The sequence below is a fragment of the Dendrobates tinctorius genome, unplaced genomic scaffold, assembly GCF_039654945.1.
Source record: "Dendrobates tinctorius isolate UK_male_01 unplaced genomic scaffold, ASM3965494v1 ptg000007l, whole genome shotgun sequence".
Classification (NCBI taxonomy): Eukaryota; Metazoa; Chordata; class Amphibia; order Anura; family Dendrobatidae; genus Dendrobates; species Dendrobates tinctorius.
The window spans coordinates 32159529-32183810 of NW_027361675.1; positions in this window are offsets into that span (position 1 = coordinate 32159529).

Below are 24282 nucleotides of genomic sequence, written 5' to 3' on the forward strand. Positions count from 1 at the left end.
TGGCCAATCAGCAGCCTTGTAGGAATATAGGAATCGACAGGGGACCGTTTATTGGAATGTTCTCTAATATAAAGATATGTACTTACTGGTGTGATACCAACCCCCAGAAGAAGGCTGAACGCCGAAACGTGCATTGGGGCTAGCACCATCACCCACAGGAGGTAAATACTTAGCTATGCACTATTGTATTATTTGTATATAACTATTTGGCCATTAAATCTGTGACTTTTGTGCCTTAGTGGCATCCTCACATAGCTATGTATTGTCTGGTGAGGGAGTATTGGGGTTCTTTGAGATATGTGCAACCTCTTTTTTCGTGTATATGTGGGTAGTGGTGTCTTTTTGGGCTTCCCACTTTTTTAACTCTATATGTTTTGTATGTACTGTGGTAATTTAATAAAGATTTATACACTTTTATGACTTCTCTGGGCTCATAGCGCTCATTTTCGGATTAACCTCAGGACGATGTAGCATGGGAGCTGCTGCAAAGGATTGTTTCAGGATCAGGAAGGGGTTCTCGGCCTCCAGAGACCAAACATTAGGATTAGCTCCCTTGCGGATGACAGATGAGATCGGCCTGGTTAACGAGGAAAAGTGAGGAAGGAACTGTCTGTAGTAGTTCATGAAACCAAGGAACCATTGGATAGCTCTTGTCACAAGAGGTTGTGGCCAGTTGAGAATAGCCGACACTTTCTCTGGGTCCATCTTTAAACCAGAGTCAGAGATTATATACCCTAAAAAGGGTAAGGATGTTTGTTAAAAAATACACTTCTCGAACTTGGCATATAGATGGTTGTCTCTCAGGCGCTGCAATACTTGACGAACATTCCTTCTATGGGACGGTAAATCTGTAGAGTAGATGAGGATATCGTCCAGATACACCAGAACGCAGTAATATAAGAGATCCCGTAAATTGTCGTTAACAAACTCCTGGAATACCACGGGAGCATTGCAGAGGCCGAAGGGCATGACCAAATATTCATTATGTCCATCCCACGTGTTGAAGGTGGTTTTCCACTCATCCCCAGAGCGAATACAGATCAGGTTGTAAGCGCCACGAAGATCTAGCTTAGTGAAGATCCGAGCCCCTCTTAGACGGTCAAAGAGCTCTGGGATAAGCGGCAGAGGATTCTTGTACTTGACAGTGATAAGATTCAGACCCCTATAATCTATACAGGGACAAAGCAAGCCATTCTTCTTTTGGACAAAGAAGAATCCTGCGCCTGCAGGGTAGGGGGATTTCTGAATCAATCCTTTGGCCAGATTTTGTGAAATATATTCAGACATAGCCTGAGTCTCAGCGAGGGATAGAGGATAGATTCTTCCCCTGGGGGGTGTAGAACCAAGAAATGGTTCAATCGGGCAGTCATACGGCCGATGTGGTGGAAGAGTTTCTGCCTCCTTTTTGTTACAAACATCCGAAAAAGACCAATAAGCAGATGGCAGCCCAGTGGGGGCAGAGGGAGGTTGGAGGGAACCTGCCGGTCGGACAGACTGCAGACACCGCTCATGGCAGAACTGTCCCCATCAAAGCACGTCACCTGAGAGCCAATCTGGAATAGGTTCATGCTTCCTTAGCCACGGAAGACCGAGAAGGAGTTCATGTGAGAGGTTGGACAGGAAATAAAAGGCTAACTTCTCCAGGTGTAGTGCTCCAACCTGCATCTCAATCTCCTATGTAACCTTAGTGATGGTCTCCTGCAAGGGTCTACCGTCCACCAATGCAATTTGACATGGGCTCTCCAAGGATATGACAGGAATCCGGTATCTGTTAACCTCTTCATGCCTCATGAAGTTGCTGCACCCAAATCCACCTCCGAGAAGCGTCTTTGACCAAGGATCAATTGAACGGGCAGGGTGAGAGGTAGAGAGGAATCATTCACACCTAGGGAGGTCTCTCTTGCCTGTCCTAGGTGGAAGAATTTCCTGGCATTTCAGGACAATTACGAAGCAGATGAGATGCACTTCCACAATAGGAGCACAAGCCTTGTGCGAGTCTCTCTCTCTGGCACTGTTCTGTCATTTTGAGCCGATCTACTTGCATCGGTTCTGGCACTGTAGCAGAGTTAGGAACCATAGGTCGCGGGCTGAGTGGCCTGTGGGAAGAAGAGGAAGATCGAGTGGGTCTACTCTCCCCAGCCAACTTGCGAAAGCATTCCTGAAAACGCAGGTCAATGCACGTAGCAAAAGAGATTAGATCCTTTAGAGAGGTAGGAGTATCCCGACCTGCATGTTCATCTTTAATTCTGCCTGACAAACCACGCTAGAAGACTCCAACCAGTGCCTCATTGTTCCATCCCAACTCGGAGGACAAGGTATGAAAATTAATGGCATATTGGTCAGCCATGAGCATACCCTGGTTGAAGTTGAAAAGAGACTCGGTTGCGGTGGCCACCCGACCTGGCCTCTCAAAAACCCTGCGAAAGGTCTCCAAAAAGGTCGGCAGCTGGGATACAATGGGAACATCACGCTCCCAAAATGGGTTAACCCAGGCTAAAGCTTCCCTCTCCAGGTGGGAGACCAAAAAAGCCACTTTAGCCTGGTCAGTAGGAGATTGCTGGGGTAAGAGTTCAAAATGGAGGCGACACTGGTTCAAAAAGCCTCTACAAAGCTTGGCGTCACCATTATACCTAGGGGGCTTTCCTAGATGAGGCGGAGGATTTGGTACGGGGACAGAATCAGGATCATGAGATAAGGCCTGTTACACTGTGGGTGACGGGTGCGAGAGAGGACCCACTGGGCCGTGACGCCGAACCCTCCCCGAGCGAGTGCGCCAGCCCGAACCAACCCCTATACAGGGACTGTTAGGGAGCAGGCTCAGGGACTTCAAGCGCCACAGCAGCCAGGACCAGGGGTCGGCTCAGGAGGATGACCAGGAAATGCAGAGAGGACGGGGAGCCAGAGAGGGGTCCGGGGTAACCAGAGTCCGGAGGGAGAAGCTAGTGAGAGGCAGGATGGTGGAACGGAGCTGGAGACCAGAGGCAGACAGGGCTGGAGAAGGCACTGAAAAAGCAGAGGAGACACACAGGATTAGCAGGGAAAGTTGACAGGGCAACACAGAGAACAGGGGTGGTGAGCGGCAGCAGGGTGCGACTAGCGGTTGCGAGTGGAGGCAAGCGGGGCTAGCAAGGGCAAGCAGGGCCTAGACACAAAGAGTGTTAATTCAATAGTCAAGTGCCTCCACTAAGGGAGGGCGGCCTGAAATACCTGACGGATACTTCTGATTGGCCCACGGGTGCTGCCGGGTCAAGTTGCATCAGAGGGCATGGGGAGTGCAGGGGCGCGCGGCCTGACCCTATGGCGCATGCGCAGAGGCACAATGCACGTGGTCGATGGCAGAGGAGGAGCGCGCCGGGAAGCAGCCTGCTGGAGTGCAGGGAAGCAGGAGGCGCACACGGGAGCGGTGAGCGTGGTGGACCCAGAACCGCTGGTGGTGAGCGGAGAGCCCTCACAGGAAGAACACAGGCCGGAGGCGGTGAGTACTGGACCAGCAGTGGGGACAGAGGCAGCGGTAACAGTACCCCCTCTCTTACACCTCCCCTTACTGTGTCTGGATAAAAACCTTTTAAGAATGCATGGGGCATTGATGTTCTCCCACGGCTCCCAGGATCTCTCCTCGGGACCAAAACCCCTCCAATCGATTAGAAAAAATGTTTTACCCCTGACCCTTTTCGAGGCCAAAATGTCTTTCACCTCGAAGACATCATAAGAACTGACAGGTAGAAGAGAAGAGCCCGGGACAGGATGGAATCGATTCAAGACGACTGGCTTAAGGAGAAAGACGTGGAAGGTGTTTGGAACACGGAGCGAGGCGGGCAACTCCAGCTTGTAGGCCACGCTGTTAATGTGCTTGAGAATCTTAAAAGGTCCAATGTAACGAAGTCCCAATTTAGAGGAGGGAATCTTCAACCTAATATATTTAGCCGAAAGCCATACTCGTTGCCCCAGGAGATAAGTTGGAGAATCCAAACACCTCTTATTAGCGTGTCTCTTCATGCGCTCTCCAGACTTCTTGAGAGCTTCCTTAGTCTCAGACCAGATCTTGGAAAATTCTAATGTTACGGAATCAGCTGCAGGAACACCAGAGGTAGCAGATATAGGTAGAGGAATACCAGGGTGCACCCCAAACACCACAAAAAATGGAGACTTGGCTGTAAACTCGCTGAAATGATTATTGTAGGCGAATTCTGCCCAGGGAAGAAGATGGACCCAATTATCTTGATGAGCATTGGAAAACAGACGTAAATATGGTGCCAGCACCTGGTTAACGCGTTCCACTTGACCGTTGGACTGAGGATGGTACGTGGAGGAAAAGTCCAATTTCACCTCCAGAAGTCCACATAAGGCTCTCCAAAATCGAGACGTGAACTGTACACCACGATCTGAGACAATATGTTGCAAGAAGACGTGGAGGCGGAAGATGTGCTGAATAAAAATCTTCGCCAACTCAGGAGCGGAGGGCAGCGCTGGAAGAGGCACAAAGTGGACCATCTTGGAGAAGCGATCCACCACCACCAGGATAGTTGTGCAACCAGACGAGCAGGGTAAATCCGTGATGAAATCCAGAGCTATATGTTGCCATGGAATCGAGGGAATTGGCAAAGGAAGCAGAAGTCTGGAAGGTGACCGTCTGGGGACCTTGACCTCGGCACAGGAGGGACATGAAGCTGTGAAATCAGTCACATCTTGACATAGAGAGGGCCACCAATAAAAATAGGCAATGAGGTCCAATGTCTTTTTGACTCCGACATGTGCCGAAAGCTTAGAGGAATGTCCCCAATGTAGCACCTCTTTTCAATCTGTCTCGGGAATGGAGGTGGAGTAATGAGTCTCACAGGAGCCACAGTGATGATCTTGGCCGGATCGATAATGTGAGTCGGTTCCTCCACCAAATCTGGAGACTGAAGGGACCGGAACAGTGTGTCAGCCTTGATGTTCTTATGCCCGGGACGGAAATGCAGTTCAAAATCGAAGCGACAAAAGAAGAGAGACCACCTTGCTTGACGGGGGTTGAGTCTCTGGGCTGACTGGAGGTATGTCAGGTTTTTATCGTCGGTAAAGATGGTAAATGGGTGGACCGATCCCTCTAGAAGGTAGCGCCACTCCTCTAGCGACAACTCTATGGCTAGCAACTCACGATCCCCGATGGAGTAATTACACTCTGCGGGAGAGAAGGCCTTTGAGAAGAACCCGCAGGTAACCAGGCGGCCAGATGGAGACCTCTGGGAGAGCACTGCACCGGCTCCCGTGGAAGAAGCATCAACCTCCAGAATGAACGGCTTGTTCGCCTCGGGACAGTGTAAAACAGGCGCAGCCGTAGAGGCTTGTTTCAAACTAGAAAAGGCTTCTTCAGCCTCCAGAGGCCAGACGGAGGAGTTGACTCCTTTGCGAGTGAAGCTGGAAATGGGTTTGATGACAGACGAAAAATGTGGCACAAATTGACGATAGTAATTGGCAAAGCCGAGAAAACATTGAATTGCCTTGACCCCCACAGGACGTGGCCACTGAAGAATTGCAGATAGTTTCTCAGGATCCATTTCCAGTCCAGAATCCGAGACAATGTAGCCCAAGAAGGGCAAGGAAGACTGCTCAAAGAGGCACTTCTCAAGCTTAGCGTAGAGGCGATTCTCTCGCAGGAGTTGCAGCACATGACGAACACTCCTCCTGTGGGAAGCCAGATCCGGGGAGAAGATGAGGATGTCGTCAAGGTATACCACCATGCAGGAGTATAACAAGGAAGATATCATTGACGAACTCTTGAAACACCACGGGAGCGTTGCAGAGGCCGAAAGGCATAATGAGATATTCGTAATGCCCATCCCGGGTATTGAAGGCGGTCTTCCACTCGTCGCCGGGGCGAATGCGGATGAGATTATAGGCTCCACGTAGGTCTAACTTAGAGAAGACCTGGGCTCCACATAGACGGTCGAAAAGCTCTGGGATGAGCGGCAAGGGATACTTATTTTTTACTGTTATGTCGTTCACTCCTCGTAAGTCGATGCAAGGCCGAAGCGAAGCGTCCTTCTTTTTCACGAAGAAGAATCTGGCACCGGCAGGAGAAGATTTCTGTATGAAACCTCTGGCTAAATTCTCACGGATATACTCAGACATGGCCGAGGTCTCGGCTAGGGACATGGGATAGATTCGCCCCCTGGGCGGGGTAGTTGCGGGTCGCAAATCGATAGGATAGTTGTATGGACGATGCGGGGGAAGTGTCTCTGCCTCCTTCTTATTGTCAGAGACACCGCACTACACTTGCTCATAGAGCCAGTGCACGTGTCCTGAGTACAGAAGCAGTGCTAAGAGTTACCTGGGGAGCAGGGCAGCAGAGGTGACAAAGCGTGCTTCAACTAATAGTGTCAGAGAAGCCAGAGAACTCAGATTATGGCAAAGCAGAAGTCATGCACGGTACAGACCAGCGAGGTACAGGAGGGATAAACAGACGGGAGGTCAGACAAAGCCAAAGGTCATACTCAAGATATCAGTACAGTACCAGGGAGGAGACAGAGCGGATAATCAGGGCCAAGCAGAGATCAAAACCAAACAGACATAGGAGGTACCAGGCAGAATCCAGAGCGATATCCAGGGAACAGACCGAGTCATACACAGAAAATCAAGCAACCAGAACACAGCACTAACACACTCAGGGGTCACCACACAATGCCAAGGGCAAGAGTATAACTGACAGGGATGGGAGCGTCCTGAGGCTATAAGAAGCCTCCCCTAGAACCAGGGAGAGGCCACAATCATAGCCCCAGGTGTGCAGGTAAGCCTGCATCGGGATCACAACCTTTAACCCCAGAAATGCCAGTCATCAGCACTGGTTCCAAACATTAACCCCACGTGTGCGAGTCAAACCCGCACTGAGATCATGACACTTATCAAGCACATCCGAAAAAGACCAGTATGCGGCAGGTAAGCCCACAGGACCCGAGTAGGCGGGAGCGGAAGTGGAAGGCCGGATGGACCGCAGGCACCTCTCTTGGCATGGATGCCCCCAGCGAAGAACCTCACCGGAACTCCAATCCATGACTGGTTCATGTGTCCGAAGCCAGGGAAGACTGAGCAGCAGATCATGGGATAGGTTGGGCAGAACGTAGAATGCGATTCGCTCCTGGTGCAAGGCCCCGATTTGCAGGCGTACCTCTTCCGTGACCAAGGATACGGACTCTTGCAGAGGTCTCCCATCCACAGAGGTGATAACTCGGGGAGTCTTCAGAGTAACCACGGGAATCTGATACTTCTTCACCTTCTTGAGCCTAATGAAGTTCCCCGCCATGTCCAAGTCCACATAGGCCACCTCCGAGCCACGTCTCTGACCAAAAACCAGCTGAACAGAAAGGGTGAGAGGATGATAGGAGTGGGACATACCTAGGAAGGCCTCTCTTATCTGGCCTAGGTGGAGGAGTTTCCCGGCCTCTCAGGACATGAACGCAGAAAGTGGGACGCGCTGCCACAGTACAGGCATAAACCCTCGGTCAATATCTCCTTCCGGCGTTGCTCCGTCAACCTTACCCGATCCACCTGCATTGGTTCCGGGCACCGAACTGGTGGAGGACCCACTGGAGTGTGGACTGGATGGCCTGTGAAGAGAAGAAGATAGTCTAAGCCGTCCTCTCTCTCTTGGGCGCATTCTTGAAAACGGAGATCGATCCGTGTGGCCAGGGAAATAAGATCCTCCAAGGTGGTCGGGGTATCTCGCCCAGCCAGTTCATCCTTAATTTTGTCCGAGAGGCCACGCCAGAAGGCCCCAACCAAAGCCTCATTGTTCCAGCCTAACTCAGAGGACAAGGTACGGAAACGGATGGCGTATTGTCCGACTGTAAGAGTACCATGAGTGAGGCAGAAAAGGGACTCAGTTGCGGAAGCCAGCCATCTGGGCTCGTCAAAAACTCTTCTGAAAGTGTCCATCATAAAGGTCTGGACACTAGAGACTATGGGATCGTTGCGCTCCCACAGGGGGTTCACCCGGGAGAGTACCTCCCCTACGAAGTGGGACACAATAAAGGCTACCTTAGCCCGATCGGTAGGGTACTGTTGGGGTAGGAGTTCGAAATGCAGCCGGCACTGGTTCAAAAAACCCCTGCACAACCTTGGGTCGCCGCCATACCGAGGCAGTTTACCGTGGGGCTGTAGCAGGGACCGGATCAGGAGTGCAGGACGGGTCCCGCGAGGAAGCCGACTGTAAGGAAAGCAGCCGATCATCGACTGAGGCCATATACGAGAGAATATGGGCCAGGGTGTCACGTTGTTGAACCAGCTCCTGCTGAAGGCTGGCCAAATGGGAGGCGTTACCAGGATCTGCGGCCTGCAAGGCCAACAAATGGGAGTCCATCGTCTTCATAAAAGACAATATACGGGCATGACTATTCTGTTACGCCGCGGGTGACGGGTGCGAGAGTGGACCCACTGGCCGTGACGCCGAACCCTCCCCGAGCGAGCGCGCCAGGTGGAACCAACCTCTATACAGGGACTGTTAGGGAGCAGGCTCAGGGACTTCAAGCACCACAGCAGCCAGGACCAGGGGGTCGGCTCAGGAGGATGAACAGGAAATGCAAAGAGGACGGGGATCCGGAGAGGGGTCTGGGGTAACCAGAGTCCGGAGGGTGAAGCTAGTAGGAGGCAGGACGGTGGAACGGAGCTGGAGACCAGAGGCAGACAGGGCTGGAGCAGGCACTGAAAAAGCAGAGGAGACACACAGGATTAGCAGGGGAAGCTGACAGGGCAACACGGAAAACAGGGGTGGCGAGTGGCAGCAGGGTGCAACTAGCGGTAGCGAGCGGAGGCAAGCGGGGCTAGCGAGGGCAAGCAGGGCCTAGACACAAAGAGTGCTAACTCAATAGTCAGGCGCCTCCACTAAGGGAGGGCGGCCTGAAATGCCTGATGGATGCTTCTGATTGGCCCGTGGGTGCTGCCGGGTCAAGTCGCGTAAGAGGGCATGGGGAGTGCAGGGGCGCACAGCCTGACTCTACGGTGCATGCGCAGAGGAACAATGCTCGTGGCCGATGGCAGAGGAGGAGCGCGCCGGGAAGCAGCCTGCTGGAGTGCAGGGAAGCAGGAGGCGCGCACAGGAGCGGTGAGTGCCGGACCAGCAGCGGGGACAGAGGCAGCAGTAACAAGGCAGGGGCTGAGGCTGTAGCAGCGGACTGAAGGTTATGCAATCGGTCATCCACAGAGGCCATATAACTCAGCATGCAGGACTGCATGTCACTCTGCTGGGTAAGTTCCTGCTGAAGACTTTCAAGCTGCATAGCGTTTACCGGATCAGCGGCCTGCAGCGTAGTCAATCGAGATTACATAGACTGCATGAAGGTCATAATGCGGTTTTGAATCTTGCATAAATGCGCCAACTCCTTTTGAGTGGAGAATGAGGCACCAGCGGGGTCCATGGCCTGGTTATTCTGTTATGACTTTACGAGGAAAGAGCCAAAGAATGGACCCTCTGGGCCATGGCACCAAACCTTCCCTGGGTGAGTTGACTTAGTAGGAGTGACTCCTATACAGGGACGATCAGGGGCAAGCCCAGGGGACTCAAATACCACGACAGCCAGTTTCGAGAGGGCGGCTCGAAAGGGCTGGCAAGGAAGGACCAGGGAAGCATTAAGTAAAACAAAACAAGGACTTAGGGCGGAGGAAAGTCAGAGGGCCAGAGGAGTGGGGAATGGATCCTAAGATTAGTGGGATGCTGGATGGACGAAGCAGGAACTGGGAACTTGAGCGCCCACCAAGGCCATGGGGTACTTGGTACCGGGCCCCTTCTTAAAGGGGCAGTGTCACAGCAGTGATGACCCGGTCCATGGCCCTGGGCGTCCAATAAAAGGGGAATATTTACAAGGGATGAAAAATAAAGTTTTTGTAAAGTGTTCGTGACGCCACCTGTGGTTTCTGGTCAGGAGTGACCAGCGCTGCAGTGCAGATCCTCTAGGTCTGGTGGTGTGATGCAGAAGAGTTGGAATAGCTCTCCACAGGCAGAGCTGTTGTCCCAGGGCAGTAATTGTTTTTGAAGATGTTATGTTTGCTGATGGTGGATGTAGCAGTGCTGAGTGAGTGTTGAGGCAAGAATTCAGAGGACACAGCTGGGTGCAGTTCCAAAGCTTTACTCACAGTTCTGGCATGCACAAATGCCCGCTTTGTGCTGTGTTTTTCAGGTGATGGACTCAGTCAACTCCCAGGCAGATGGAGCACACCTTTCCAGCACTCCCTTCAGTATATGCCTTTCCTGGCCATCTCCCTGTGTTGCTTTCTCGACTCTTCCTACACATCACCTCACAGTCAGTGTCCCAGGCAAGCAGCCGTGGACCTTGTCGGATAACGTGCACAGTTCGTTTCCTTGCTCCCTTTTGGCTGCCTTTCCAGCGAAGATAACTGTAGTTAGTGGTTGTGGGCCCTAAAGTTGACATAGCTGTCGGCTTGCTAGCTGAGTCTTGTTGTCCACTCTACTAGGCTAGGGGCCGAGACCCTTCTGCGACCTGATCCCTCCAGCGTGGACCGAGCCCCACGGGTGGCCTACGCTCAGCCCATGCCTCTGGGATCCCTTCCCTCTACAGGGAGCATCCTTCAATAGCTACTCCATCCAGCAGCTCCTCCCAACTAGGAGCTGCTTTGTCTACGTTATTCCACTTCTCCCCCTAGGGGATAACTGATCTTGACTTCCTTCTGTTCTCCTGCTCTGAACCCAAAAGCTCCACCCACCTCCAAGCACCCTTTCCTATCCAGTAGGGATGAGATCATCCACATTTAGGGTCCATCCAGGGTGCCCTGCTGTACCAAGTGTGTGTTGGATGTAGGTGTTAAAGTGCGGTCAGGTGCCTCCACCTTACCTGGGCAGTGGGATAGCACACCTCTGGTTGAGGTGCAGTTCCTCTGTGGTGACTGAACCCTCAGGGGCACCACATTCCCCCATTAAACACAGCACGTCCACGGGCTGAAGCAAAGGAAGAAAAACATGATGTTACTGGAACATACAAAAATTTTTACAAAACTGCCAGCAGTTAACAACATATATATACATCTTCTCCTGATGAGAGGTACTGTTCTTTTAACGTTGCATACTAGAAATTACCAATAGTTTTCCTATAAAATACCTTACTGTAATGAATGGAAGCAGAGGCAGAGATGGTGAAGTTCACATTCGTTTTTTATATTTAAAGTGGAACCTCGGGACCACGGTCCGAGGGGCTCCGAAGGCGGCGTGACTAGTGAGCTCCGGGTACCCGTCTTAAAGCCCCTCAGGCAGGGCCAGAATGGAATACCCGGAGGACACAGGTGCCACCTCCAGTTAGACCCCAGACACGTGGCAGCTGTCCCACCGGGACCAAAAGGGATAATAGTAGTTACAGCAGAGTCTGTAATGAAACGGGTCCTGGATCCGGGTAGTTGGTAGGTAGTTGGTTCCAGTGACCTTGACACAGTCCTCGGACTCGGATGGCTGTTGGCGGAACGGGATGGCATTCGCCCAGATGGTTGCTGATATGATCAGGGAGCACAGGAAACTGATACTCTGTGGAGACAGATAGCATTAGAGAATGCACAGAGACTGAAGACACAGCGCAGACAGGTTAGCAAGAGAACCGGATGTGGCAATGATTGATACTCGTTGCTCCGGCGCTCTCCCTATGGAGGAGAGGCCAGAAATAGCAGCCAGTGCCATGCCATTGGTTAATAGCACTTTTTGAAAAATGCACGCTGTCCCTTTAAGAAAGCAGGAAAGTGGGCGGGCATGCCCTAATAGCTTTAGTTACAGATCTGCCGACAGGACGCCCATAGGTGGAGGCAGGAGGGAGACCTGAATGTAGAGCAGCAGCATGAGACCCAGAGGAGGCTGGCTGCTGCTTAAGGACAGTGTGCGAGGCCCGAGGTGAGTGCCCAGAGCGAGGGGCAGTGGCAGCCCTGGATGCAGCGCCAGGATGGGGACCACGTGTAACAGTGGCAGACCTGGGCGCCGCGCCAGGACAGGAACCGGGTGTTACAGTATTCCCCTCTTTACACCCCCTCTTCTTCAAGCCTGCATAGAACCTTTTAAGGAGAAGAGGAGCCTGGATGTTCTCTCTAGGCTCCCAAGATCTCTCCTCAGGACCAAAACCCTTCCAGTCCACCAGGTAGTAGGTCTTACCCCTTACTTTTTTATGGCCAGGATATGTTTTACCTCAAAAACATCATCCTCCGAGACAGGGTCAGGAGTGGTACCCGGATCCATAAGAAGGGGCTCAAAACTACTGGCTTGAGGAGAGAAGCATGAAAGGAGTTAGGCACACGTAGGGAAGTAGGCAATGTCAGTTTGAAAGAGACTGGATTGATTTGTCTCAAGATCTCAAATGGTCCGATAATCCGGGGACCCAATTTGTAGGATGGCATCTTTAAACGGATATACTTTGAAGAGAGCCATACCTTGTCTCCGGGGTGAAAGATAGGCGCTTCCAAACGTCTCTTGTCCTCATGCCTTTTCATACGCTGGGAGGGTTTCTCCGGAGCAGTTTTGGTGTCCCTCCAGCCCTTAAAAATCTTCGGAGAAAGTATCAGCAGCCTGAACACCAGATGATCCGGAGATGGGAAGAGGTATTCCGGGTTGCAGTCCGAAGACAATCTGAAAGGGAGACTTTCCAGAAGATTCACTTACTTGGTTGTTGTAGGAAAATTCGTCTCAGGACAGTAAGTCTACCCAGTCGTCATGATGCGCATTGACAAAGTGATGCAGGAATCCAGCCAGGATTTGATTTGTCCTCTCCACTTGTCCATTGGACTGGGGATGGTATGCTGAGGAAAAATCTAGTTCAATTTTTACCAGTTTACAAACTGCTCTCCAGAATCTTGAGGTGAACTCTGGAATCCACGGTCTGTATGTAACAAGCTTCCTTTCCTGCATAACTACTTTCTGAACAACTCTCTTAATCCGTTGGCCCTCACTGAAACCTGGATTCAGGATTCTGACACTGTCTCTCCTGCTGCCATTTCCTATGGTGGCTTACAATTCACTCACTCCCCGAGACACACAATCAGACCTGGTGGTGTAGTCGGCATACTCTTGTCCCCAAGACAAGATTCACTTTCCAGGTCATCCCTCCAGTTCCATCACTCTCTTTCCCTTCTTTTGAAGTCCATACCTTCAGGCTCTTCTGTCCCCTCTCCCTCAGAGTAGCGGTCATATACCAGCCCCCAGGCTCACCCACCCACTTCCTTGACCACATTTCAGCCTGGCTGCCACACTTCATGTCCTCAGAACTACCAACTCTTATCCTGGGAGACTTCAACATCCCCATTACCAGCACTACTTCCACACCTGCATCCCAGCTTCTATCACTAACCACCTCTCTCGGCCTCTCACAGCTCTCAACCTCTGCGACACACAAAGACGGTAACACCCTTGACCTGGTCTTTGTCCGGCTTTGCTCAATGTCCTACTTAAATAACTCACCGCTTCCCCTCACTGACCACAACATTCTCTCCTTCACGCTCAAAAATCCTCGCCCACCCCAGCACACTCCTACCTATCACACAGTCAGCAATCTACAAGCCATTAACCCTCAAACACTTTCAGACTCCCTACAATCTTCCCTGTCCCCAATCTCCTCTTTTTCCTGTCCTGATCTGGCTGTTCATCACTACAACAACACTCTTACAACCACCCTTGACCAGGTAGCGCCCCTCACCCTCAGAACCTCCAAACACAGAGTAAAACAGCCCTGGCTCACATCGCAAACTCAATTTCTCCAAAGATGCTCTAGGAGTGCTGAACGCCGATGGTGAAAAACCCGCACACCAGAAGACTTCATGCACTTCAAATTTATGCTAAGAACCTACAACTCTGCCCTTCACCTCGCCAAACAGCCCTACTTCACCACCCTGATCTCCTCACTAGCCCACAATCCCAAGAAACTTTTTGACACCTTTCACTCCCTCCTCAGGCCAAAAGCACAAGCTCCTATCTCAGACATTTGTGCAAATGACCTGGCCTCCCATTTTATAGAGAAAATAGATAATATCCATCAGGAAATCCGCTCCCAACCACCAAGTGCTGTGACTCCCATCCCTTCCTGCATCTCCCCTGGCTCACTTTACACATTTGATCCCATCACAGAAGAAGTCTCCAGACTCCTCTCTTCTTCTCGCCCAACTACATGCACTACCGACCCCATTCCCTCACAACTCCTCCAGTCTCTCTCTCCAGTCATCACAACTCACCTAACTACAATCTTTAATCTCTCTCTCTCCTCAGGCAATCTTCCCATCCTCCTTCAAACACTCTATCATTACTCCATTATTAAAGAAACCCGCTCTCGACCCATCCTGCACAAACAACTACAGACCAGTCTCCAATCTCCCCTTCATCTCTAAACTCTTGGAGCGCCTAGTCTACTGCTGCCTTACTCGTTAGCTCTCCACTCACTCCCTCCTAGATCCTTCACAGTCTGGCTTCCGACCCCTACATTCGACTGAAACTGCACTCATCAAAGTGACGAATGACCTTCTGACAGCAAAATGTAACGGTGAACACTCTCTGCTCTTTCTTCTCGACCTTTCTGCAGCTTTCGAAACTCTGTTGACCACCGTCTACTACTCCATAGGCTCCAGTCACTAGGCATTAAGGACACTGCTCTCTCCTGGTTCTCTTCCTATCTCTCTGACCGCTCCTTCAGTGTTTTGTTCGCTGGCTCCACGTCATCTCCTTTTCCTCTCGCTGTCGGGGTACCTCAGGGCTCAGTCCTTGGCCCCCTTCTCTTCTCTCTCTACACGGCCCCAATTGTACAGACCATCAGCAGATTTGGCTTTCAGTACCATCTTTATGCTGATGATACACAACTATATACGTCATCCCCCGACCTTACCCCCCACTGTACTACAGAGCACCAGTTACTGTCTGTCCGCAGTCTCCAACGTCATGTCTGCTCTCTATCTGAAATTTAACCTCTCAAAAACTGAACTACTTCTGCTCCCACCATCTACTAACCTCCCTAAATCTGACATTTCCCTCTCCGTGGGTGGCAACATAATAACACCCCGGCAGCAGGCATGCTGTCTGGGTGTTATGCTTGACACCAACCTCTCCTTAACATCCTATATACAATGTCTTTCCCGCTCTTGCCGCCTACACCTAAAGAACATTTCCAGAATTCGCCCTTTCCCCACCATGGAAACAACAAAAACCCTCACAGTAGCATTGATCCACTCCCGCCTGGATTACTGCAATGCTCTATTAATTGGCCTCCTCGCTACTCGACTTTCCCCTCTCCAGTCCATACTTAATGCAGCAGCCAGGGTCATCTACCTGGCTAATCGGTACTCGGACGCGTCTGCTCTTCGCCAGTCCTTACATTGGCTGCCCATTCATTATAGTGTCCAATTCAAAGTACTTGTTCTCACCCACAAAGCTCTCCACAGTGCAGCACCCCCTTACATCTCCTCCCTCATTTCTGTCTATTGGTCTAGCTGACCGCTGCGCTCTGCCAAAAGACTTTCGACTAACTTCTGCACTAATCCGCACCTCCCACTCCCGACTCCAAGACTTTTCCCGCGCTGCGCCAATCCTCTGGAATACGCTACCCCAAGAAATTAGGACTATCCACAATTTGCACAGTTTTAGGCGCTCTCTCAAAACACATCTATTCAGAGCAGCCTATTACGTTCACTAATCAGTCATTTTATGTGCAAGTGTGAGTATGTAGCCCATTCACTATCTCTGTCCCCCACCTTCTCAAGATGGCTGGACCATCATTGTAAATACATCATTGTAAATATACATCTGTACTTTGTATCTCCCCCATCTCATTGTAGATTGTAAGCTCTCACGAGCAGGGTCGTCTTATTTTACTTTAATTACTGTATTGTTAACGTTGTTACTTATGACTTGTGTTTTGAAATTGTTAAACTGTAAAGCGCTGCGGAATATGTTGGCGCTATATAAATAAAGATTATTATTATTATTATTATTAACTGGACTCCTCTGTCGGACACGATGTGGAGAGGGAAACCATGGAGGCGGAAGATGTGCCGGATGAACAGATCCGCCAACTCAGGAGCAATTGGAAGACCGGGTTGCGGAATGAAGTGAGCCATTTTAGAGAAGCGGTCCACCACTACGTACACCACAGAACAGCCAGATGAGATAGGAAAATCTGTGATGAAGTCCATCGCGAGGTGTTGCCAGGGAGCGGACGGAATTGGAAGAGGCTGAAGTCTACCTGCGGGTAGGTGCTTGGCCGTCTTGTTACAGGCACAGGAAGGACAGGCTGAGAAGTACTCAAGAATGTCCTTAGCCATAGTAGGCCACCAGTAGTACCGGGAGATGAGTTGCAGAGTCTTTCTCTGACCGGCGTGACCAGCCAACTTGGATGAGTGACAACACCGAAGGTCATGAGTACGTTCAGAAGCTGACACGAAAGTTTTCCCATGGGGAAGCTGGGCAAGATCAGCAGAAGCGACAGCGACTAACCTTGAGGGTTCAATGATGTGCTGCGGTTCTTCTTGTTGATCAGGATGTAGAAAGGCTCTGGAAAGTGCGTCTGCTTTGACATTTTTGTCAGCTGGGCGAAAATGAATAACAAAATTAAAGTGAGCAAAAAGCAAAGCCCAGCGGGCTTGACGAGGATTCAGCCTTTGCGCAGTTTGGAGGTAAGCAAGGTTTTAGTGATCAATGTATATGACTACCTGATGAAGAGCTCCTTCTAGAAGATGCCTCCACTCCTGCAGAGCCAATTTGATAGAGAAGTTAGGAATGAATTGTCTGTAGTAGTTGGCGAAGCCCAGAAATCGCTGTATGGCCTTCAGCCCAAACGGACGAGGCCACTTGAGTACAGCTGATAACTTCTCTGGATCCATTTTTAATCCTGTGGAGGAAACAATGTAACCGAGTCAACGCAAAGAGGATTGTTCAAAGAGGCACTGTTCTAACTTGACATACAGATATAAAGACCGTTGGCACAACTTCTCAAAATGGTGGTGCACAAGTAGGGTCCCAAGCCGTATACAAGTGCAAATTAACTTGGCACACACACATGTGGAGATGCAAGTGACAATGAAATTTAATAAGTGCAGTACATACAGTAAACGTTTCGGTCAATAATGACCTTCGTCATTGTACTGAAACAAAGAGATTACAAAAAAATAATAAATAGAAATATATACAACATAATATTACTGGGTACAATCGTGTTTTAAATAGCGTTTTTCGCCGCACACCATGCAAATATTACAGCAAAAAAGCAAGGTATACAACATAATATTACTGGGTACAATCGTGTTTTAAATAGCGTTTTTCGCCGCACACCATGCAAATATTACAGCAAACAAGCAAGGTATATTTCTATTTATTATTTGCCGAAGACATCCGAGAAGGACAAGTAAGTGGATGGTAACCCAGGCAGGGTAGCAGGTTGGACTGGGGTGAAGCTGGTTCGATCCGGGTTAAGCAACGGTTCGTGCAGGAATCTCCCCAACGCAGAATTTCGCCTGTTCTCCAATTAAAGACTGGTTCGTGTTGCTGAAACCAAGGCAAACCTAAATGCAAGGGGTGAGACAAACCAAGGTACACATAAAAACGGATTCTTTCAGAATGCATAAGACCTACCTGGAGTTCCACTGGCTCAGTCTGGAACTGGACGGGTTCGGTCAGTGGCTGGCCATCGACAGCGGTCACCCGCAACTGATTGGTAAGAGCCTGAACTGGTAAGTGGTAACGATCCACAAGCGTCTGCTGGATAAAACTCCCGGCGGCTCCGGAATCCAACAGACAGAGTCCAGAAAATTTTATTGCTCCGTAGGTCACGGAGACCGAGATCTTAAACGAAGGAGAGGAATGTTCTCTACCTAGGGTGGCCTCTCCTACCGAGCCTAGGCACAGGAGTTTCCCGACTTCTTTGGACAGGAGCGGATCAGGTGTTCGGAACTACCACAATATAGACAACTTCCGTCTTTGCGACGCGCCTCCTGGCGGCGGCTGGCCAGACTTACTCGATCTAACTCCATAGCTTCGGGAGAAGAGGATGAGGTAGCCATTTTGGAAGAACTAGAGTCCAGGTGGTAGGACCTCTTGTCTCGCTTAATCTCCATGGAACGCTCCTGAAAACGCAGTCAATCCGGGTCGCCAAGGAAATCAAGTCATCCAAGATGGTAGGCCTGTCCTGTCCCGCCAGCTCTTCCTTAATTTTTCCAGATAGGCCCTCCCAGATGGTAGCCAGCAAGGCCTCATTGTTCTAAGATAGCTCAGATGAAAGGATGAGGAACTGAACAGCATACTGAGCCACCGTGAGGGTTCCTTGGCGTAAACGAAGCAGGGCAGAAGTGGTCGACGTGGCCCGGCCAGGTTCATCAAAGGTCCTGCGAAAAGTCTCTAGGAAAGATTGAAGATCATTAACCAGCGGGTCACCTCGCTCCCATAATGGGTTTAGCCAGGCGAGAGCCTCTCCTGCCAGATGTGACATAATGAAGCCCACTTTGACACGGTCAGAAACAAACATGTGCCCCAAGATTTCAAAGTGTAGGGTACACTGATTGAGAAAACCCCGACACTGAGTGGGATCACCATGGAAGTGGGGAGGAGCCGCCAGGCGAGGACCCTTGCTTGCCGTGACAGCAGGTACCAGTGTGCTGATAGATGAATCAGGAGCAGCCAGGTTCAGCAGAGAATCCATGCGGGTGGACAGGTTACGTAGATAAGACGTCATCTTGTCCTGTTGATCTTTTAAGCGGGTCACCTCTTGGCACAGTTCCATAGTCGGAGGCCTCTGGGGTCCAGCGGATTCCATGGCCGGAGCAATCTGTAACGAATGGAAGCGGAGGCAGAGATGGTGAAGTTCACATACGTTTTTTATTTTTAAAGTGGAACCTCGGGACCACGGTAGTAAAGTCCCTCAGGCAGGGCCAGAATGGAATACCTGGAGGACACAGGTGCCACCTCCAATTAGACCCCGGACACGTGGCAGCTGTCCCAGCGGGACCAAAAGGGATAACAGTAGTTACAGCAGAGTCCGTAATGAGACAGGTCCTGGATCTGGGTAGTTGGTAGGTAGTTGGTTCCAGTGACCTTCACACAGTCCTCGGACTCGGATGGCTGTTGGCGGAACGGTATGGCTTTCGCTCAGATGGTTGCTGATATGATCAGGGAGCACAGGAAACTGATACTCTGTGGAGACAGATAGCATTAGAGAATGCACAGAGACTGAAGACACAGCGCAGACAGGTTAGCAAGAGAACCGGATGTAGCAATGATTGATACTCGTTGCTTCGGCGCTTTCCCTATGGAGGAGAGGCCAGAAATAGCTGTAAAACCAAGAAGAAGCACCTAAAGAGATGCTAAACTATTTACAAGACAGTTTGTGGATCATTCAGTGTCTATGATCTCCGAGTCCTTTTCCTTATTCCTATAACAAAAAAACCTGTGGAACATTTGCCAAAAACCCTCCTTGGGTTAACGATTTACAAACTTGCTGGAGTCAGTTACTATACACTTTTCTGGGGCTGGATGGTATAGTCTCCTGATGAAGTGGAAGCACTGGTATTCTTTTGCTTTCAGGGCAAAACTTGCTGCATTCTGCTTCCTGCAGCGATGGCACCTGTTGTTGTGGTCAATCCCGGTGACATGGTTATGATTGTGTCAGCCTGGGTAGATGCTGCCTGTGGGACCTCTGTTGGTGTGGCCTCCTCTGGAACTACTGCTGTTACTGCAGCCTGGGTGGTTGCTAGGATGACTGCAGCCTGGCTATAGATGCTGCCGGTTGGACTTCCAGAGAATCTGCAACCTGAGAAACTGCTGCTGCTGGGACTATTGCAGCCTGGATTGCTGCTGATGGAACTGGAGCTGGTGTTATTACTGTAGGTGGAGCTGCTGGCGATGACACTGATGCTGTGGTTGATGGTGGTACTACAGCCACTGTTGCACCCTGGTTCTCACTTGGGGCTATCAGCTCCATGGGGATCCGTTGTACGTGTAAGGCGTACCAGCCTCTCTTCCCATAGTGGCGAGTGAAGAGGTCATGTTCTGGATGTCCCCCCATAAGGTGGGCTTCCACATCCTGTCTGTTCACAAACAGATCGGGCGCGTTTTGGAAATCTCGAATGAAGCCCCATCCCCTACCCAGGTCGAAGCTCCCATTCTCTCCTCGTGGACCTGGGTTTTAGTACGCAGGTCCCGCTCCGCCAGGGCCATCCGCTGGGCCTGTCGCTCCCTCTCCTCCTGCTCCAGCTTCAGGATGTGCCGGTGGCAGAACTCCTCCCGTGTTATGGGGAATCCCATGAGGTCTGTCCCTTTCTCCTCCCAGATGATGACCTCCGAACTGTGGTGCACTGCGGGGAGTGGCTGCTCTAGCTTAACAGGCTATAGGATCGCTCCACTGGGCTCCATTTTCCGATCCCAAGCTACGACCATGACCACCTGGCCAGATTTGGGAGTTGGTGGTGATCCTATGGGGCCTAGCAGGGCATCCCATGTCCCAGGGGCAGCGCCCATACCTGCTCCTCTGGTGCTGCTGTCATCTCCTGCAGATCCTGGTGTAGTGGGTACCAGTGGTGTGGGCATTGTCTCGGTGGGTACCGGTGACATTGGTACCGATGCTGGGGGTACCGGTGCTGTTGGTACTTGTGAACTGGCAGTTTCCTCCAGTGCAGCTTGCTTCTTCCTGGCAAGAAGAGCCTGTCTCTGGCTCAGACACTGGGCCAGCTCTTCTATCTCCTGTTCCAGGCAAGCCAGATCGGTGCCTGGCGAGGGGCTGAATCCTTGATCCGCAGGGCCATGTGAACTCTCCATCTCCCTTCCGCGCCACTCAGGCCTCCCTCCACTCTCCATGATGGCCTCCTGGTCTTCTGTCTTCTCTTCCGCTCTGCTTCCCGCCACGGGGCCTTTCTCCACCCCCCGGGGGTGGTGCCTCTTTCCTTTACCGCCATACCAAGCCAGGATGCGGACCCCTCTGGAGGTCGACCATGATGCAGTAGCATAGAAATACAGGAAGGGGAGGTTCATGTTTCGTGCTCTTTCTTGGGTACCGCCCATGATGGTACACCTCACTGCACACCTTGTGGAACTGCCATGGCAGCCATTTTTACAGTCTAAATCACAGTCCAATAAGTTTACTCCTTTACACATGCTGTTAAGTAATTTCTCAGTTCAGTCAAATCTCTAGCACACAGGACCCGGTGATACCAGGCTTTGATATCCTGTTCGTGATGCCAAGTTGGAGCACCCGCCAGAGCCATGGTGTACTCGGTACAGGGCCGCTTCTTAAAGGGGCAGTGTCACAGTGGCGGTGACCTTGTCCGTGGCCCTGGGCATCCAATAAAAGGGGAATATTTACAAGGCATGAAAAATAAAGAGTTTTTGTAAAGTGTTCATGATGCCACCTGTGGTTTCTGGTCAGGAGTGACCAGCAATGCAGTTCAGATCCTCTGAGACTGATGGTGTGATGCAGAAAAGTTGGAATAGCTCTCCACAGGCAGAGCTGTTGTCCCAGGGCAGTAGTTGTTATTGAAGATGTTTTGTTTGCTGATGGTGGATGTAGCAGTGCTCAGTGAGCATTGAGGCAAGAATTCAGAGGACACAACTGGGTGCAGTTCCAAAGCTTTACTCACAGTTCTGGCATGCACAGATGCCCGCTTGGCGCAATGTCCTTCAGGTGAGGGGCTCAGTCAGCTCCCAGGCAGATGGAGCACATCTTTCCAGCACTCCCTTCAGTATATGCCTTTCCTGGCCATCTCACTGTGTTGCTTTCTCAAATCTTTCTACACAACACCTCACAGTCAGTGTCCCAGGCCAGCAGCCATGGACCTTGTCGGACAAAGTGCACAGTTTGTTTTCTTGCTCCCTTTTCCTTTTGGCTGCCTTTCCAGCGAAGATAACTGTGGTTAGTGGCTGTGGCCCCTAAAGTTGCCACAGCTGTCGGCTTGCTAGCTGAGTCCTGTAGTCCACTCTACTAGGCTAGGGGCCGAGACCCTTCTACGACCTGATTCCTCCACCTGACGGCCGTCAGGGTGGAAAGAGACCCACGGTTGGCCTACACTCAGCCTGTGCCTCTGGGATCCCTTCCCTCTACAGGGAGCATCCTTCAATATCTACTCCGTCCAGCAGCTCCTCCCAACTAGGAGCTACTCTGTCTACTTCCTTCCACTTCTCCCCCTAAGTGAGAACTGATCCTGACTTTCTCCTGTTCTCCTGCTCTGAACCCAAAAGCTCCACCCACCTCCAAACAACCTTTACTATCCAGCAGAGATGAGATCATCCTCCCTCAGGTTCCATCCAGGGTGAACTGTTGTACCAAGTGTGTGTTGGATGTAGGTGTCTGAGTGCGGTCAGGTGCCTCCACCTTACCAGGGCAGTGGGATGCCACTCCTCTGGTTGAGGTGCAGTACCTCTGTGGCAACTGAACCCTCAGGGGTGCCACAGAACCATCAGAGAATGCAAGCAGTGGAGGGCACTGAAGAGAAAACAGAGACACAGCAAGATAAGGCTAATACAAATCTCAAGCGCAACATGAGTGTCAATAACAAACTAACACGATAATCAGGCACCTCCTAGAAGAGGAGAATGCCTGATATACCCAGCACCTCCCAGCCATTGGCTGAGCGGCATTACCCAGGCAGGAGGTGTCAGCTGTATGAATTGGTGGAGCAGAGTGCGGACGCGTCATAAGACCGCTAGGGAGCACGCGTGAGCACAGAGATGCAGGAGGAGAGGGTGGAACAGGAAGAGCCCGAGGGAGGCAAGGATCCTGACCAGCAGCACACTAAGACGCCGAAGCAGAGCGAGAGGTGCCGGACCGGGTGGACCGCAGAAGACGTGACAGCAGCAAGCCCGGATGCCGGAGCAGGTAAGGCAGAGATGCTGGGCCGGGGAGCAGCAGTGGTCATAACAGGATTGTTATGTTTTCCTGAGGATACACCACTTACTGAGAGGTCTGTTGACAGTTTTCTCATAGGGGCTGAATGAGCACTCCTAGTTAGGTGAGACATGGCTGAGATGACTGTTGGCCAAATGATTGGCCAACACATCTTCCAGCCAACAGAGATCGAATGTGTAGGACCAGCTTTACAGTATCAGCTCTCCAGTCTGTTCTGACACTTTTTACCAGTATTATTGTAACATTTTATCATTTTTTTAAATTGCCTGTATCTGCCTCATTAATTATCTCTTGCAAAATCATTTGATTACAATAAATATTTCTCTTAGAGAGACAAAGGTCTTCTATTTTGGAAGACATGAGAAAAGTTTCCCTTTTAAAGCTGTAGAACGTTACCTTTGTTAACAAGCCGGCCTGCCTAGAGCTGGGTCCTAAACCTGCAGCTGTGTTTAAATCACTAATTCTGCCGACTACGGACAAAAACACATTCAGCCAAGAAAAACAGAGTCATTTCATAAATGCAGAATGAAAGGAAATAAATGGTTTGTCTCAAGCTTGGAACGAGAAAGTCGTGTTTCAGGCACACCTCTTGTGCCTGTAGGAAATAGCTCCTCAGCTATTGAAGAGTTCCCTGTTGGATACATTCACTCTCCTTTTACATATTGCTGTATGCTCTGCAAAAACAGACATATGAGTGGCTATTGTCTGACTCTTTATATCTTCAGCTATGCATCTTAACGCCCAATGCTTTCCTGGGAAGGTAGTAAAGCAAATACATGTAATCCACATACATTCTGTGGGAAGGTCCTTTTACTAGTAGAGACTTAACTAAAAATCGCTTTACATTTCCCTTGGTGAACTCATTGTTATCTTAAGAGTAAAAGTCATCCTCTAGTAACCGGACCAAAGCACTATTAGCTGTGTGTCATCTATTCTGGAAGGATTACAGGAGGCATGATCTCACAGACCCGAGGCTTCTACACAATAAAAAGCAAATATAATTATTGATAGCAAACACAGCAACCGGGCTTTATGTTGTCTCAACTCCCTCTTGGGTTTGGCCAGTTAACTTTTAAAGAAAGTTCATATGAAGAGCAACTCTGATGATCAAATGTTTTACCACTCGGAGATTAATGCAGGTGTTTTCTTTCATCAGACCTTTTGACTTGGATCCTAAAGAATAGCATGTTAAAGCTGAATGTGTACATAGAGAACAAGGAGCTTTCTCTCATCAGACTTATTGACGTCGGAGAGATTCAATAGTGTGGTAAAGATGAAAAAAACAACAGAAATCAGGGTTAAGTTGTTCATTCAATGTCATGTTATAATTTTTCCATAATTTGTCAGCTTATTGTATTTAAGTGTATAATCTTCATTTATTATGTTTTCAACTTAAAGGTTTCACTTAAACTAGAAAAATCAGTTGTGACTATGGTTTATTCACTGAACACTGTAGTGATTAGCG